This window comes from Eubalaena glacialis, chromosome X, assembly GCF_028564815.1.
Source record: "Eubalaena glacialis isolate mEubGla1 chromosome X, mEubGla1.1.hap2.+ XY, whole genome shotgun sequence".
In the NCBI taxonomy this organism is placed as follows: Eukaryota; Metazoa; Chordata; class Mammalia; order Artiodactyla; family Balaenidae; genus Eubalaena; species Eubalaena glacialis.
In genome coordinates this window covers 102,190,179-102,206,482 of record NC_083736.1, presented here as the reverse complement: position 1 = coordinate 102,206,482, position 16,304 = coordinate 102,190,179, and the positions used below count along the sequence as shown (strand labels likewise).

The following is a 16,304-nucleotide window of genomic DNA, read 5'->3' as shown; positions in this document are numbered from 1 at the left end:
CAACACAGTCAGCAAATCCTGTGTACTCTAACTCTCAAGGTACGTAGAGATTTTGACCATTGTCTCTCATATCACTACCATTGCTACCACCCTTCTCCAAGCCACCATCATCTCTCACCTGGGCTATTGCAGCAGCTTCCTAGCTGGTCCTGCTGTGCTCCCACCTTTTTGCCCCTTCAGTTTATTCTCAACATGGCAGATAGAGTGAGCCTATTAAAATCTAAGTTCGATTATGTTACCTCTCTGCTAGAAATTCTTCAATGATTACGCACCACTTTTTACTCAGAGTAAAAGCCAAAGTTCTTACAATAACCTTTGTTTCCACATTATCTGTCCCCCATTACTTCTCTGAATTTATCTCCTACCACTCTGCCCCTTGCTCTCAACTCTCCAGCCACACTGGCCCCCTTGTGTTTCTCAAACACACCAGGTCTGGTCCAGCCTCAGGGCCTTTGCACTTACTTTTTCTCTTCCTTGAATGCTCTATCTCCAAATAGCTGCAGATCTAGATCTCTCATTTCCTTCATATCTTTACTCAAGATTCTCCTTTCTAGGCCACTCTATCTAAAACTTCTCTCTCTCCCCTCTAAAAAAAAATCTCCATTTTATGCTTTATTTTTCTCCTTAGCACTTATCCTTATCTAACATACCATATGTCTTAGTCTGCTCAGGCTGCCCTAACAAAATACCATACACTGGGTGGCTTAAACAACACAAATGTACTTCGCACAGTTCTGGAGGCTGAGAAGTCCAAGGTCAAGGTGACAGCAAGGTAGGTTTCATTCTAAGGCCTCTTCTCTTGCCTGGTAGGTGGCTGCTATGTGCTCACAGGACCTCTCCTCATGTGTGTGTGGGAGAGGGGAATGGGATGGGGGACAGAGTAAGTTCTCCAGTGTCTCTTTTTACAAGGAAACTAATCTCATGAGACCAGGGCCCTACCCTCATGACCTCATCTAACCCTAATTACCTCCCAAAGCCCCATCTCTAAATATCATCCAATTGGAGGTTAGGGCTTCAGTATATGAAATTTGGGGGTCACAAACACAAACATTCAGTCCACAGCTATATATATATATATATATGTGTGTGTGTGTGTGTGTGTGTGTGTGTGTATACACATATATACATATATATCTTATTGTTTATCTTCCATATTAGAATGGAAGTTACATAAAGGTTAGGATTTGTGTTTATGGTGTTCATTGTTTTAACCCCTGTATTTTGAGTCATGCTGGGCACATGGTAGGGGCTCAATAAATATTTATTGAATAAATGAATGGAATAAGCATAATAATTACAGCTTGTGATAAGTACTAAGGAGAAAATACACAAGCTGATAGATTAGAACAGCAGCTGCCAACCTTGGCTTCACATTATAATCACCAGAGGAACATTTAAAATATAGATAACCTGGGACTCATCCACAGAGATTCTGATTTCCTTGGTCTAGAAGGAGCCTGGCCATTTTTTTAATGTTCTCTGAGTGACTTCTAATGGGAAATGAGGGCTGAGAACCAATGAGTTTGAGATTGACCAGTGGCTCAGTGGTTGGAATATGTATGCCATGCCCTGCCCAACGGACAAGGCCCCGTTGATTAGTTAATGGGAAAGATGCTTTCTAACAAGAACACAATACAGTGATAAAGAGATTTAAAATATGATGGCAACATTCATCCATCTAAATTTTAAAGAGCCCCACTAATCCCCAGCAATGGGTCTTTTATGCTTTCTAGTTGGTGGCGGCGGCAGGGGGGCGGGGAGAAAAAAAGAGAGAGAGAGAATGAGAGAGAGAGAACTCTTCTCTCAAGGGAGCTTATAAATTAGAGGGGGCGATCAAGACATGAACACAAATAGAAGTCACACAAGTTATAATGAGGTAGGTATCCAAAGGGGGATATAAATACAATCAACTATTGCTGTCATTTATTTAACACTCAGTTTATGCGGAGCACTGTGTTGGGTGTTTTACATATGTTCTCATTTAATCTTCATAACTCTATGGAATAGGTAACATGATCACCCATGATGATAATAGCAGCTAACATTTATTAAGTGCTTCATATCAGCCAGGCATTGGGTTAGGTGTTTTGAAATATCTTACGTATCAATAGCTTTATCTCCATCCTATAGGTGACGATAACTACGCCCTGAAAGGATACGTGACTCATGTAAGATGACAGAGCTGGGCAGGTACAACTCTGATAGTCAAACACAGGTCTGACTCTCAAGCCCATGCTCTTAAGGTGTTCTGGAAGTTCCGAGTAGGTGGATCCTACCTTAGTCTGGGAGGTGCACGTGTGCAGGGAGGAGGAAAGGTGCAAAGATGAGAAAGAAGGGAACTATACAGCGCCCAGCAAGTGGCCTCACTTGGCAGAGCTGAGGGTGTGTGATGGGGAAGAGTGGCTAAACAGCAAGGAAGTTCTCCTTCCTTTTCTCGCTCCTAATCACCTCACCTGTGCCAGCCGGGCACGGAGCCACCCATGGAGCCTGTCTGTCACTCAGGACTTGATCTTGGGGTGCCTTGGTTCTTGGTTCTCCTAAGGCCCCCAGGAGTTCAAGCAGCTTTAATTCCACTTCGAGGGAGGACAACGTTTAGATTTTCAAACTCAAAACATGAGCAGGGAGTTGGCAGAGCCCTCTTCAGTTCTTCTTTCTTTGGTAGAGGTGGCCCTTGGCATTTGGAACATTGAAAACAAGATCCCAAAGGACGGGGAATCCAGAGGAGCCAAAACCCAGCACCCAACACAACATCTCAAGCCAGCAAAGAAAGTTCACCATGCAACACTGCTTACAAAAGCAAAAATGTGCCGATGATCTAAATGTCCATCCATACGGGATTGATGAGTTAAGTTAGGAAACATCCACAGAAAAGGACACTATGGTGTTAAAAAGGATGAAGTAAAACTATATATTCTGACAAGGAAAGATGTTTCCAAAAGACTGAAAGTGAAAAAAGCAGGTCACACAACATTCTCTCTAGCATGATTTGATTTGAATCATAGATCTGTGTTTATGAACGCACAAAACTATTAACCACAGTCATCTGGTAGGTTGTCAGCACAAAGAATTACAGAGGGACTTTCACTATCTAATTTATATACTTTTGTATGCTGTTGACCTTTACAATTATATTACTTTTATAATTGGAAAAAAAAGTACAGTAGTTTCCATTTTACAAAACAAAACGAGCCATCTTAGATCATCCTTCATACATCCTGTCTTTTGTAACTACAACATATCTTGGGTTCAGCAGTGCATCTGAAATTGTCTCCTATAACTTTCTCATGAATGAGATGAGTTAAGGCAGCAACATATTAACCAGATTATAGCACAAGTGAAATGGATTGGCAATTGATCAAAGAATTTTACACAAAGCGTAGGCGGCAACCAGCAGAAAAGTCACCAGAGAAAAGCCACAGGCTTTTGCAGTTTTACTAATAACTTAGATGACACAGAAAATGTACTTACAAGTCTGAAGATGACCCAAAGCTGGCAGGGATAGCAAATATGTTGAAGAACAAAACTGAGATTCAAAATGAGCTCAGATGGGCTGGAGTACTGGGCTAAAATTAAAATAAAAATAAAGTGAAATTTATAAGATAAAGAAAAAAAATCCTCAAAAACTTAAAAGTCTATTTTGTAAGGCCAAAATAAGGGAAGCATAGCTCAGCATCAGGTCACATAAAAACAAACAATTCAAAAAAGATCTAGGGGTTCGAGTTGACCCATAGCATAATTTGAGCCAACAGTTTAACGTAGCTAAATTATTTAGCTGCTAAAAACAGAGCACAATTTTAGGTTGAATTAATGAAAGTAAGGTTTCTAATAATTCAAAAAGAGTCATGTACCACAATGTTCATTGCAGCTCTATTTACAATAGCCAGGACATGGAAGCAACCTAAGTGTCCATCAACAGATGAATGGATAAAGAAGATGTGGCACATATATACAATGGAATATTACTCAGCCATAAAAAGAAACGAAATTGAGTTATTTGTAGTGAGGTGGATGGTCATACAGAGTGAAGTAAGTCAGAAAGAGAAAAACAAATACCGTATGCTAACACATATATATGAATCTTAAAAAAAAAAAATGGTTCTGAAGAACCTAGGGGCAGGACAGGAATAAAGACGCAGACAGAGAGAATCGACTCGAGGACACAGGGAAGGGGAAGGGGAAGCTGGGACGAAGTGAGAGAGTGGCATAGACATATATACACTACCAAATGTAAAATAGATAGCTAGTGGGAAGCAGCCACATAGCACAGGGAGATCAGCTCGGTGCCTTGTGACCACCTAGAGGGGTGGGATAAGGAGGGTGGGAGGGAGACGCAAGAGGGAGGAGATATGGGGATATATGTATATGTGTAGCTGATTCACTTTGCGATACAGCAGAAACTAACACACCATTGTAAAGCAATTATACTCCAGTAAAGATGTTAAAAAAAAAAGTAAGGTTTTTAGATTCCAGAATATAATTGTCACACTGCAATCTCTGCTGTTTTCTCCTGGAGTCTCCTGTTCCAGCCTATGCAGCACACTTTAAGAGGACCATTGAGAAAGTGGAACACCTCCAGAGGAGGGTCTCGAAATTGACAAAGGGGCTGGAAACCATCCCATAACAGGAGTGGCTCTCGAAGGGACCAGAGACATGGGGCCTAAAAAAGAGAGGCATCCAGGGATAGAGAGGCTTCCCACCTGCTTTCAAATCTCAAAAATGTTTTCCTATGGAAGGTATGCACTTATTCTGGGTTGCTCGTGTGACAGAATTAGGACTACTGCCACCCAGTGGTAGCAAGGAGGCAGATTTTCAGTAAACCTGTCAAAAAGGCTTTCTGATCTTGAGAGGGTCCTGCAGGAGGCTGAGCAGGCTGGTGAGACAGTGTTATTTTAAGCCAAGGCTGGATGAACAGATGCCCAGTGGCAGAATCACATTAACCTGGTCCCTTTCAGCTCTAAGAGATTACATCTTTCTCCTATTCTCCATGTCCTCCTCTGGACCAATGAGCCCTCTCCCTGCGGTCTACAGAGTGGTAAGGACAGCTGGGCAGGAACTACTGGGGCTGCCCCCTCTTGCTTATTGTTGTCCAAGGCCTACGTGGGCAAAACCCACTGCTTATTTTATACTTTTATTTTGTTTTCCTATCCCCCTCTATTGGGCTATAAGTACCCTAAAAGCAGGGATCATGCATGTCCTGTTTCTGGCTGAATCTCAGCCCCTGGAATATCAGTAGCATATAGTAGGTGCTCACTAAATATTTAATGAAGTGACCACTGCATCCCAAAATCCGTGCCATTTTCTGCAGTCTTGATTTTCTCAACAAAAGACATTTCAGATTTAAGAACCAGATCTCAAAATAATAGCAAGCAGTTGTATCTTAGTAGTAAGATTTAGGGTGATTTTGTTTCTGTTTCTCAATTTCCCCAATTTTTTGTTATGCAGCCATATTACATTAATGATTACCTGGCCATAGTCATTGTAATAGCTAACATCTATTGAGTGCTTTCCATGTACCAGGCATTGTGATACGCACTTTACTTGGATTAATTCATTTAATCCTCATAATAGCCCTTTTCAGTTGGCACTAGTATTATTATTATTATTATTATTGTTTCAGTTGGCACTAGTATTATTCCCATTTTAAAGACCAGGAAACTGAGAAACAGGGAGGTGATATGCCTTGCCCAAGGTAACACAACTAATATCAGGCAGACTTCAAAGCCCATGTTATTAACCCCTGACATCAATGTAAGATGAAAAATGATGATGATAATGACAACTAACATTTCTTTAGTACTAATCATGTATCAGGCCCCGTGCTAAATGTTTCAAACACATCACCTCCTTCAATGCTCAGAACAGCGCCATGAGGTGGGAACTATTATTATGACCTACTGTACAGTACTAGGCCCTCCTGTAATGTAATCAAACACGCCCACTGCCCCATTTGGACTCTGTTTTGATTTCATAAGAAGCACGCTTTGTTGGATTTTCTCTTCTGCGTTCCAGCCAAGTGGAGAAGCGATCATCTGCTAGTCACTACTTGAACCCTCCACTCCGTGGAGATTAGGCCTCCAACACACATAATTTCAGCCCTTACCTGTGCTGTTGTCCCTTCCTAGAATGTCTTCTTCTTCCCTCTGCCAACGCAATCCTACCGATTTTTTTTCCCAAACGCAGCTCAAATGCAACTCCCTCCGGGAATCCTTCAGTGATCAGCCCTTTCCACCACAATCTCTCTTATTATACAGTCTGTACATTTCATTCGGCCTGGTCATCTCTGGCTTTGCAGTGCTGACTCTCTTTCCACTCGCATATGTCCCTTTTTCTGAGTTAGACTAGAGCTCATGGAGGCAGGTAGGCCTTGAGTTCCTTGGTCTATTAGCTGGCCCATAGTAGGTGCTCAATAAATATTTTGCTGATTTCAAAATGATACTATACCCTCACAGTTGTAAAATATTCTCTTTTCAAATAGCTTTCATACATATTATCTCACTTTTGCCTCATAGCAGCCCAGAGAGGCAAGATCTTATTTTTCTCATTTTTACAGTTAAGCAAATTGAAGGCCAGGGAGGTTAAGTAAGTTGTCTCAGGTCACACATCTGAGAATTCAGCCCAGCCCTCTGGACTTGAAGCCCCAGATTCTTTACCCTAGACCACACCGATTCTACTGGAAGGTACCGCTGGCTGGGAGCAATGCTAATAACATTCCTATAAAGGCCTTGTCTTCATTCTATCACTGGAGCAAAAGCAATAAAGAGCGCCAGAGGCAATATCCATTGTTGAGATTGGGAAGGCAGGGAAATTCACACACTGTGGAGTGAGAAGTGCCTGGTGCTTATCAGATGGGTGGTGATGGCTGTGTCACATCCCCTGCGAGGAGGGCGCTCGGGACTGAACGGAATGTTGTCCTCTACACAGGCCAGCATGGCACAACCGTCAGCAGAAGAGGGGCAGCCCAGCAGGCACAGGGGGAATGTGAGAGCGCCCTGGGAAGCAAGAAAGCTGGTTCAAGATCCAGTTCCGCTACAATCTAGCCTAGTGATCCACAGCCCAAATCTGGGCCATGAACATATTTTCTTCAGCCCAAATAGTGTTTAAACATTTTTTCATCTGGTAAGCAACACAAAAATCAGAAGATTGTACATAAATATTCAGATTTCCAAGCTCTCTAGAAAAATCAGACGATCTAGCGACATTTAAAAAGTGGAAGACCTCACATAAACTTCAATTTCCAATCTTTCGAGAAAAAAAGATCTGGACACATGGGGTTATTTTTGTCATCTGTTTATTACTTACAATATAGTATGTTATGTTTTGATAAGTACCACAGAGAAAATATAAAGGAGACAGGGAGTTCTGAAGTAGTAGGGGTAGGGGGATCCTGCAAGGCCTACAGCTTACAGAAGGTGATCTGAGAAAGCCTCACTGCCAAGGTAAGCTATTCCCAGGACCATAATGGGCTGGAGTCCGGGAGTAGCTGCTCCCTTTAGGTGGGGCACATGGGAGAAAGGTTTAGGGGTACCAATACCCTCAACATACCAAGTGGGGAGTAAAAAGACACTGATGTTGTTCCCTGTGAATTGAAACAGAGTTTTAAGTCTATTATTTGATTTCACAAAAGTAACAAAAGAGTTTCAAATGGTCAAATAAGTATCAAAGTCTGAAAGAAGGAGCAGAGCAAACCGTGTTTACAAAGCGCTCGCTAACCAATAGCAACTAAACACCCCAGTTTACTCAGATGCATTTTCTGTCTAATGGGGGTCAATGCAATTAGCCTGATACCTATAGCAACACCCCTACCTTGCCCTTACATCTCAGGCCAGGGCCATTACACAGTATTAGAACTCATTCTAATTAGAGAACAACCAACTCTGTCAACCCAAGCATAGCATGGGAGAAATGGGGAGAGGAGAAATGGATCCTTCTCCATTCTCTTGTTGGCCATTTCTTGTCTGGGCTGGGACTTGACAGATAATTTCTCTGGATACTATTGTCTCCAGATGGAAGATAGTATCCTCTAGTGTCTTTCCAACATTTTGGACTATGATCTAAAGTAAGAAATACATTTGTCATTCATATAGCACACATCACGGAAATATGTATTATATATGTGTGTGTGTGTATATATATGTATGCAACAAACATGTCCTGAAGCAATCCTTACCCTTACTGTGTGCAGTGCACACTGTTATTTCCTAGTCCATTCTTTTTTTTTTTTTTTTTTTAAATCCTGGTCACTACCCACTAAATTGATTTTCTGAGCAGTGGGTAATAATTGGCAGCTTGAAAAATACTACTCTAGACCAATGGAGTTTTTGTTAAATACATACTCTTGTGCTCCATTCCAAACCTACAGAAGCAGAACTTCTTCAGGGTGAGGCCCAGGAATCTATATTTTTTTACCAAGGACTAGCCATGCACTGGCATTAAGGAATCACATTTCTCCTCAGGACACAGAAGCAAATAACATCAGTAACAGTCATTATTACCAAACACCTACTTCATGCCAGTGATGCTGGCATAAGAGCTTTCCATTCATTGACTCACTTAAATCCTCACAACAACCCCACTTTATAGATGAGAATACTGAGGTTCAGAGAGCCTTTGAAAGACACAGAGAGGTTAAGAAAGTGGTGGGGCTCTGATTCATGTGGGCTCTGTTCCCACTCTTACTGACCCCTCCCACCCTCTCCCTTCTGTTGTTCCAGAGACCGTGGATCTGTCCTAGATGTTCTATACCAAGATGGTCCAACCACCAGAGGCAAGGAGCAGACATAAAACAACAACAATAATAGGTTGCACTTATATTGAGTTTTTACTGTTTCCAAAGCATATGTGTGTCTATTTTCTCCTCAGTTATGCCTTTCAGATATCCTGTGAGGCATAAGAGGCAGAATAAAAAAACCAGAGAGGGCTTCCCTGGTGGCGCAGTGGTTGAGAATCTGCCTGCCAATGCAGGGGACACGGGTTCGAGCCCTCGTCTGGGAAGATCCCACATGCCGCGGAGCAACTGGGCCCGTGAGCCACAACTACTGAGCCTGCGCGTCTGGAGCCTGTGCTCCGCAACAAGAGAGGCCGCGATAGTGAGAGGCCCATGCACCGCGATGAAGACTGGCCCCCGCTCACCGCAACTAGAGAAAGCCCTCGCACAGAAACGAAGACCCAACACAGCCAAAAATAAAAAAAAAAAAAAAAACAAAAAAAAAACAGAGACCCAAAGACGGGAAGTGACTTACCCAAGGTCTCACAGCAAGTTCAGAGCTAAGCTGTCCACTCTGACTTCCCCAGGTAAGGTCTACGACTGCACTTGGGCTGGCTTTCTCCAGAGTTCCCAGCTCCACCTCTTTCAAGTCTGTCTCCCTTTAAGGCAGAAGAGGAAGAAGAGCTGGTACTTTCTGCCTCCCTCCCTACAGGATTTACCATCAACTTCTGAAATGAGCACACTCTGTATACACACTGCCTGAGGGACGGTTGCCCTGAACCTCCTCCACAGGGCTGTACTTAGGGCTGGCTACATTTCTATTTTTGCTGTGCAATTTGAAAAAAAAAAAAAAAAGGCTCTGCACTGTGCTTCAAAGAAAAAAGAAAAATAATGGATTCCATGATGAAAGGCAAAGGCACCATCCCTCCCACAGAGGTTAAATGCCACCAGCCACTAGCAAAGCAGTGTTTGGAAGTCTCTGCCGAGCAAAATGCTGTGAGCCCACGGAACACCTAGGTGGTGGATTGGACCAATCTGTGCGATGGCAGAAAGAGGTTGGAGGGATGAATGACCCCCATTTAGCTTCCTTGGCTGAGGTCCTCCCTCTGTATAGAACATCCCCTCTCTTTCTGCCACAGAGAGGGGTGTTGTTTGCAATGTGTATATATTTATGTGACAAATGACTAGCTATTTATGAAACACTAACATTTTTCTTCACCCCTTCCCCTTCACAATGCAGTTTGTTCTGTCTCTCCCCTTAACAGCTTCCAAGGATCATCTACCCCCCCCCCACCCCGCCCACACACGCTTAGTGAAAATAAAAGCAAGCCATCCTTCTCTTGGCCTCAGTCTCCCCATCTATAAAGTCAATGAGTTGAACCAAATGGCTTGTTAGGTCCTTTCTCTAGTTCTAGTATTCTGATAAAATATGTGGGGAAACCCCCCCATATAGCCCACAAATTTGCGATACAGGCTATGAGCAGGGAGGGGCAAACTGATGTCAAATTGTGTTTTAAACAGCCGTCTTTTGTTAAAGAGGGTCCAAAAAAGTGGGATAAAGAAAAAAGAAACATTTCTGTTATGCCCATGAGCAGGCTAACATCCTTAATGATGAGGATCACTCTGCTTTTTCTGTCCCTTGCTTTATTTTTTTTATTCTCTTTATTCGTGGTCAGGCTGCAAAACCTACCAGGTCAGTTGCCTCTTTCCCACATGTCAATTTCTCATCCCATGTGAAGGCGCCGGGTACAATCTAGCCCTGTAATAGCTGAGGTTTCAGCCGTGGAGAGCTTCAAACTAATGCCATTATCACCTCAGTGGAAGCGCTCCACTTGATGTCAGAAAAATTGGAAGAGGTGTTAAATTTGCTTTGTGACTGCAACTCCCTTTTAGTTGGGTGAGGCTGGTTTAGGTAGGATTTGATGGTTTTATAGATTTCAATATCAAGAAAGGAGAAAAGATCTCAGCTTTTTAATTTATATTGTCAATCACCGAAGTGGCTCCTTGCCCATGGGGACGCTAACTAGATCTGCATTTGCTGCTGCTTGCCAACACGGCACGTGACCCTCTCCCACCTGCTTCCCGGGGCTGGGTTCAAGATGATGAGACTGCACCGGGGAAACACTCCCAGGGCATTTCAAGAAAGAAACCAGAGGAAATTAGAGGATTCTCACCCTTCCACAGTACAGCAGAGAAACTCCATTCAAACTGCCTGCGTTTGAATCAAGTGACTGAATCTCCTGGGTCGGCTCATCGCCAAATGGGAATAATACTAATGATACCTCAGAAGGTTATTGCGGAGAGTAAATGAGTAAAGTGCCTAAAGCAATGCCCCACCACGTGCTAATACCTCAGTAACTGCCGGTTATGCTGACTATTATTATTCCTTCTGGCCAAACCGGTCTTTCAGCTTTCTGATGTTTAAACAGCCTGCATTTTCCGGCCATCTCATTTCACCAGAGGATCTGAAAGCACACTAGCGATGGGGCTGAGTTGAGGTTCATCTTAGAGCCATTCGGGTGGGTCGAAGTTGGCCCATTTTCCTGTTCCTGTCCTGTTATTTATTCACTCAGCAAATATTTATTGGTCACCTATTACATGGCAAGCTCTGTACTAGGTGATGACGTAATACTGAATAAGATAAAGTCCTTGCTTCATAGGGTTAGCACTCTAGAAGGGGGCGGGGGGGGGCATGGTACAGGGATGAGCTTGCATGATCTGGGGTCCTAAAGCCAGTATGCCTGGGGTTGGGGGTAGGGCATGGGAGAGGGTGGTATGAGATGAGGCTGCAGAGGAAGGCAGGGGCCAGATCATTAGAGCCTTACAGGCCAGGTAAGGAGTTTTGTCTTCATCCTAAGAACATTGGGAAATAAATGGAAGGGTTTTTTTAAATGTATTTATTTTATTTTATTTATTTTTGGCTGCATTGGGTCTTCGTTGCTATGCGTGGGCTTTCTCTAGTTGCGGCGAGCGGGGGCTACTCTTCGTTGCGGTGTGCGGGCTTCTCATTGCGGTGGCTTCTCTTGTTGTGGAGCGCGGGCTCTAGGTGCGCGGGCTTCAGTAGTTGCGGCACACGGGCTTAGTTGCTCCGCGGCATGTGGGATCTTCCCGGACCAGGGTTTGAACCTGTGTCCCCTGCATTGGCAGGCGGATTCTTAACCACTGCGCCACCAGGGAAGCCCTCAATGTACTCAAATGTTTGTTTCAGTTCTTGCTGACGGTTATACAGCTTTGAGATCATTGGGGGGCAGGGCTGCCACTCTCTGATACAGTGTCTTTGTGTGGATTACAAAAGAGACACCCCTTCTTCAAGTTAAAAGCACAAAAATTAGGCTACAACCTAAACCACTATAAGTTCTGCCCAAGGGAGTTTACCAGAGTCCCGGCAGGCAGCAGCCTTGGCTGTGTGCACCCACATTCTTCTTACTTATGCATTTCTTGTCCCTAGAAAAATGTACCATCAACAGCACTTTGCACCCCACTGTTCCACCGCCTCCCCCCCGCCAAGATGAGGCAACTGTGGGTGGGAGGGATGGGGCTTTAGAATGTGAGAGCAATGGGTGGTGAGTGAGAGAAGTGAACTCGGGGGACACCCAGGGCTTGGGAGGGACAGAGCCCACTTGTGCCACCAAATGTGTGCTCTCTGGAGTCTGTACAAGACCGTGTGTACCGGTATAGGTTTATGTAGGAGCAGGCTCTCTTCCTCTGCTCTCAGACTTAAAGCCAAGAAGCCCAGAATGTCTGTACCCATCTGTACCCTCTTATGTAAGTTAGTAAGCATCTATGATAAAAATGGCACACCCAGAGCTATGGTGCCCCTGTGCAGTACACAACCTGAACATCCATGCACAAAAGCACTTTGCATCGAGTTGAAGCAAGTAGACCAGTTGGGAGGCTGCAGGAGTGGACCAGAAGAGAGATGATGGTGGCCCACACTAGGTAAGAGCTGAGGAGGTAGTGAGAGGTGGGCAAATTCAGGATATATTTTGAAGGCAGGTCAGCAGATTTGCTGATGGCTAGTACTTGATGCAAGAGGGAACAAGAGGCATTCAGGATAATGACTAGGAGTCTGACTTAAGCAACTGGGTAACTGTAGTGCCATTTACTATATGGGACTGACAAGAAGAGGAACATTGTAGGAGAAAAATCACAAGTCCTGCTTTGGGCAGTTTGCATTGACTCCGGCTGCCCACCTAAGAAGCTGATCTATCAGTTTCTGTATCTTAAGCTCCTTCTCACTGAAATCAGTAATCCCTGCTCCTTATCTTTGCCTCAGCATGTTTCTTTTCGTGCCTCCTTTGGCCTGAGATGAAATAATGATTTCAGTTTGTTCCTACCAGTTTCTCAAGATTCCTCATTTATTGACAGGCTCCTGGTACCTCTCAATCAATATCTCTCTCTCTCTCTCTCTCTCTCTCCCTCTCTCGTGCATGCACGCATGCACGCGTGCACACACACACACACACACACGCTCACACTTACCATTTCCCAATGTCCCTTTTTTCTGAGATTGCTCTTTGTCAAAACCCAAAAACCTTCCGCTTTGGGGAGTACACCTTCATTCAAGGACAGGGATTCTCCATCTGTCGCTGCCGAGAAGCCGCCCAGAGCTCCACCACTTCACCCAAACCCTCTCCCCAGGACAGGAAAAAGGTACTTGGAAGATGGAGCAGAGCCAAGTGAGCTGAGAAATGAGCCAAGCACTGAGAAATTCAAGAGAGTAATGCTGACTGGGGGCGTGGGGGGGGGCATTAATCAGGAAATCTTAAGGTCATTGCAATCTCTTTGATTGCATTAACATCTAGTAGAAGACGACTACAGATCGATTAGTGCTACAGCAGAGGGGAGGGGGAATTAAGCTGGAAGTGTACTGCCCAGAGCTGCATCTTCCATAGAGAGAATTAATGCCAGCAGATGAAGCCAGATCTCATTCCTGGGCCACGCACATTCCCTTACAACCCACTTCCTCCCTAGACACGTATCAGGCCATCTAGGCACCAAATACCTTTCATTAAATTGCCTCCTTGTACACTGTGCCCATCCTTCACCCTAGATCATGCTACCCCTTTCCTCCAAATATCCCTTTCCCGGGATGGCCTAGGGAAGGCTTCTGAAGAATGAATCACACATGGTGATCCAAGTAAGTCTTTGGGGCCTGCCCTTGCTCCATCCGCTCTGACTCTTACTTCCTAGAGCCCCTTGCACCTTGCTCTTAATTTGCCAGAAGAGGAAAGGAGTCCGCCTTTTTCAGTGACAGGTTGTGGACCTGTCTCGCATAAGCAGAAGACGCCATGCTGTGGTAGCTTTGCTTCATTTCAGCCAGCAAACCATAGCGACCTGAACTGCATGGGCCTTTTAGGAGAAGGCCACTTAATGTAGACAAGCACGAGAAAGGAAATATCAATCGATAACAATTGTTGCTTTGCTTTGCTTTTTTTTTTTTGGCCGCGCTGCGCAGCATGTGGAATCTTAGTTCCCCGACCAGGGATTGGACCCGTGCCTCCTGCAGTGGAAGCACAGAGTCTTAACCACTGGACTGCTGGGGAATTCCCTGCAGCTCCTATTTCTCCAGCTCCAACCATGTGCCAAGCACTAGGCTAAGAGCTCTATATAGGTTAGCTCATGTAACCCTCAAAGGAAGGCGTGTATGGTGAGTATCACCATTTCATAGCTGGAAAAAAAAATGAGGCTCAGAGACATGAAGGAACTTGTTTGAGGGCCCACAGCTAGAAGTGAGCAAAGCCAGGATTTTAAACCCACACCTGTCTGATGTCAGAGCAAGTACTCATAGCCGGTTGAGTGTGCTGTGCTGGACCCAGAAACATCCCTCTATTTTCAGCCTGTCTTCCCTTCACAACAGATGTATCCAAAACCATTGTGATGACTCCCACATCTCTGGCTCTAGCCTTGACCTCTCTATTCACCGTCAATCTTTTTGTTTCTTTCTTTGTTTTTGTTTTTGTTTTGATTTGATTTTTGGCCACACCGTATGGCATGTGGGATCTTAGTTCCCTGACCAGGGATCAAACTCGCACCCCCTGCAGTGAAAGCATGGAATCTCAACTACTGGACCGCCAGGGAATTCCCTCAGCGTCAATCTTTTTTTTTTTTTAAACATCTTTATTGAAGTATAATTGCTTTACAATGGTGTGTTAGTTTCTGCTTTATAACAAAGTGAATCAGTTATACATATACATATGTTCCCATATCTCTTCCCTCTTGCATCTCCCTCCCTCCCACCCTCCCCATCCCACCCCTCTAGGTGGTCACAAAGCACCGAGCTGATCTCCCTGTGCTATGCGGCTGCTTCCCACTAGCTATCTATTGTACATTTGGTAGTGTATATATGTCCATGACACTCTCTCACCCTGTCACATCTCACCCCTCCCCCTCCCCATATCCTCAAGTCCATTCTCTAGTAGGTCTGTGTCTTTATTCCCATCTTGCCACTAGGTTCTTCATGGCCTTTTTTTTTTTTTTCCCTTAGATTCCATATATATGTGTTAGCATACGGTATTTGTTTGTCTCTTTCTGCCTTACTTCACTCTGTATGACAGACTCTAACTCCATCCACCTCATTACAAATACCTCCATTTCATTTCTTTTTATGGCTGAGTAATATTCCATTGTATATATGTGCCACATCTTCTTTATCCATTCATCCGATGATGGACACTTAGGTTGCTTCCATGTCCTGGCTATTGTAAATAGAGCTGCAATGAACATTTTGGTACATGACTCTTTTTGAACTATGGTTTTCTCAGGGTATATGCCCAGTAGTGGGATTGCTGGGTCGTATGGTAGTTCTATTTGTAGTTTTTTAAGGAACCTCCATACTGTTCTCCATAGTGGCTGTATCAATTTACATTCCCACCAACAGTGCAAGAGTGTTCCCTTTCCTCCACACCCTCTCCAGCATTTATTGTCTCTAGATTTTTTGATGATGGCCAATCTGACCGGTGTGAGATGATATCTCATTGTAGTTTTGATTTGCATTTCTCTAATGATTAATGATGTTGAGCATTCTTTCATGTGTCTGTTGGCAATCTGTATATCTTCTTTGGAGAAATGTCTATTTAGGTCTTCTGCCCATTTTTGGATTGGGTCGTTCGTTTTTTTGTTATTGAGCTGCATGAGCTGCTTGTAAATCTTGGAGATTAATCCTTTGTCAGTTGCTTCATTTGCAAATATTTTCTCCCATTCTGAGGGTTGTCTTTTGGTCTTGTTTATGGTTTCCTTTGCTGTGCAAAAGCTTTTAAGTTTCATTAGGTCCCATTTGTTTATTTGTGTTTTTATTTCCATTTCTCTAGGAGCTGGGTCAAAAAGAATCTTGCTGTGATTTATGTCATAGAGTGTTCTGCCTATGTTTTCCTCTAAGAGTTTGATAGTGTCTGGCCTTACACTTAGGTCTTTAATCCATTTTGAGTTTATTTTTGTGTATGGTGTCAGGGAGTGTTCTAATTTCATACTTTTACATGTATCTGTCCAATTTTCCCAGCACCACTTATTGAAGAGGGTGTCTTTTCTCCACTGTATATGCTTGCCTCCTTTATCAAAGATAAGGTGACCATATGTGCGTGGGCTTATCTCTGGGCTTTCT

General features: G+C 43.8%; 1 protein-coding gene across 1 annotated transcript in view; it reads right to left on the bottom strand.

Annotated features, from left to right (window-relative positions):
- The window catches only part of PAK3 (p21 (RAC1) activated kinase 3), a 272,619-nt gene that overhangs the window by 217,317 nt on the left and 38,998 nt on the right, over positions 1–16,304 (bottom strand). The window contains exon 2 of the mRNA XM_061179278.1: positions 3,469–3,563. The gene's annotated coding sequence lies outside the window, so the exon portion shown is untranslated. The remainder of the gene's footprint in view (positions 1–3,468; positions 3,564–16,304) is intronic.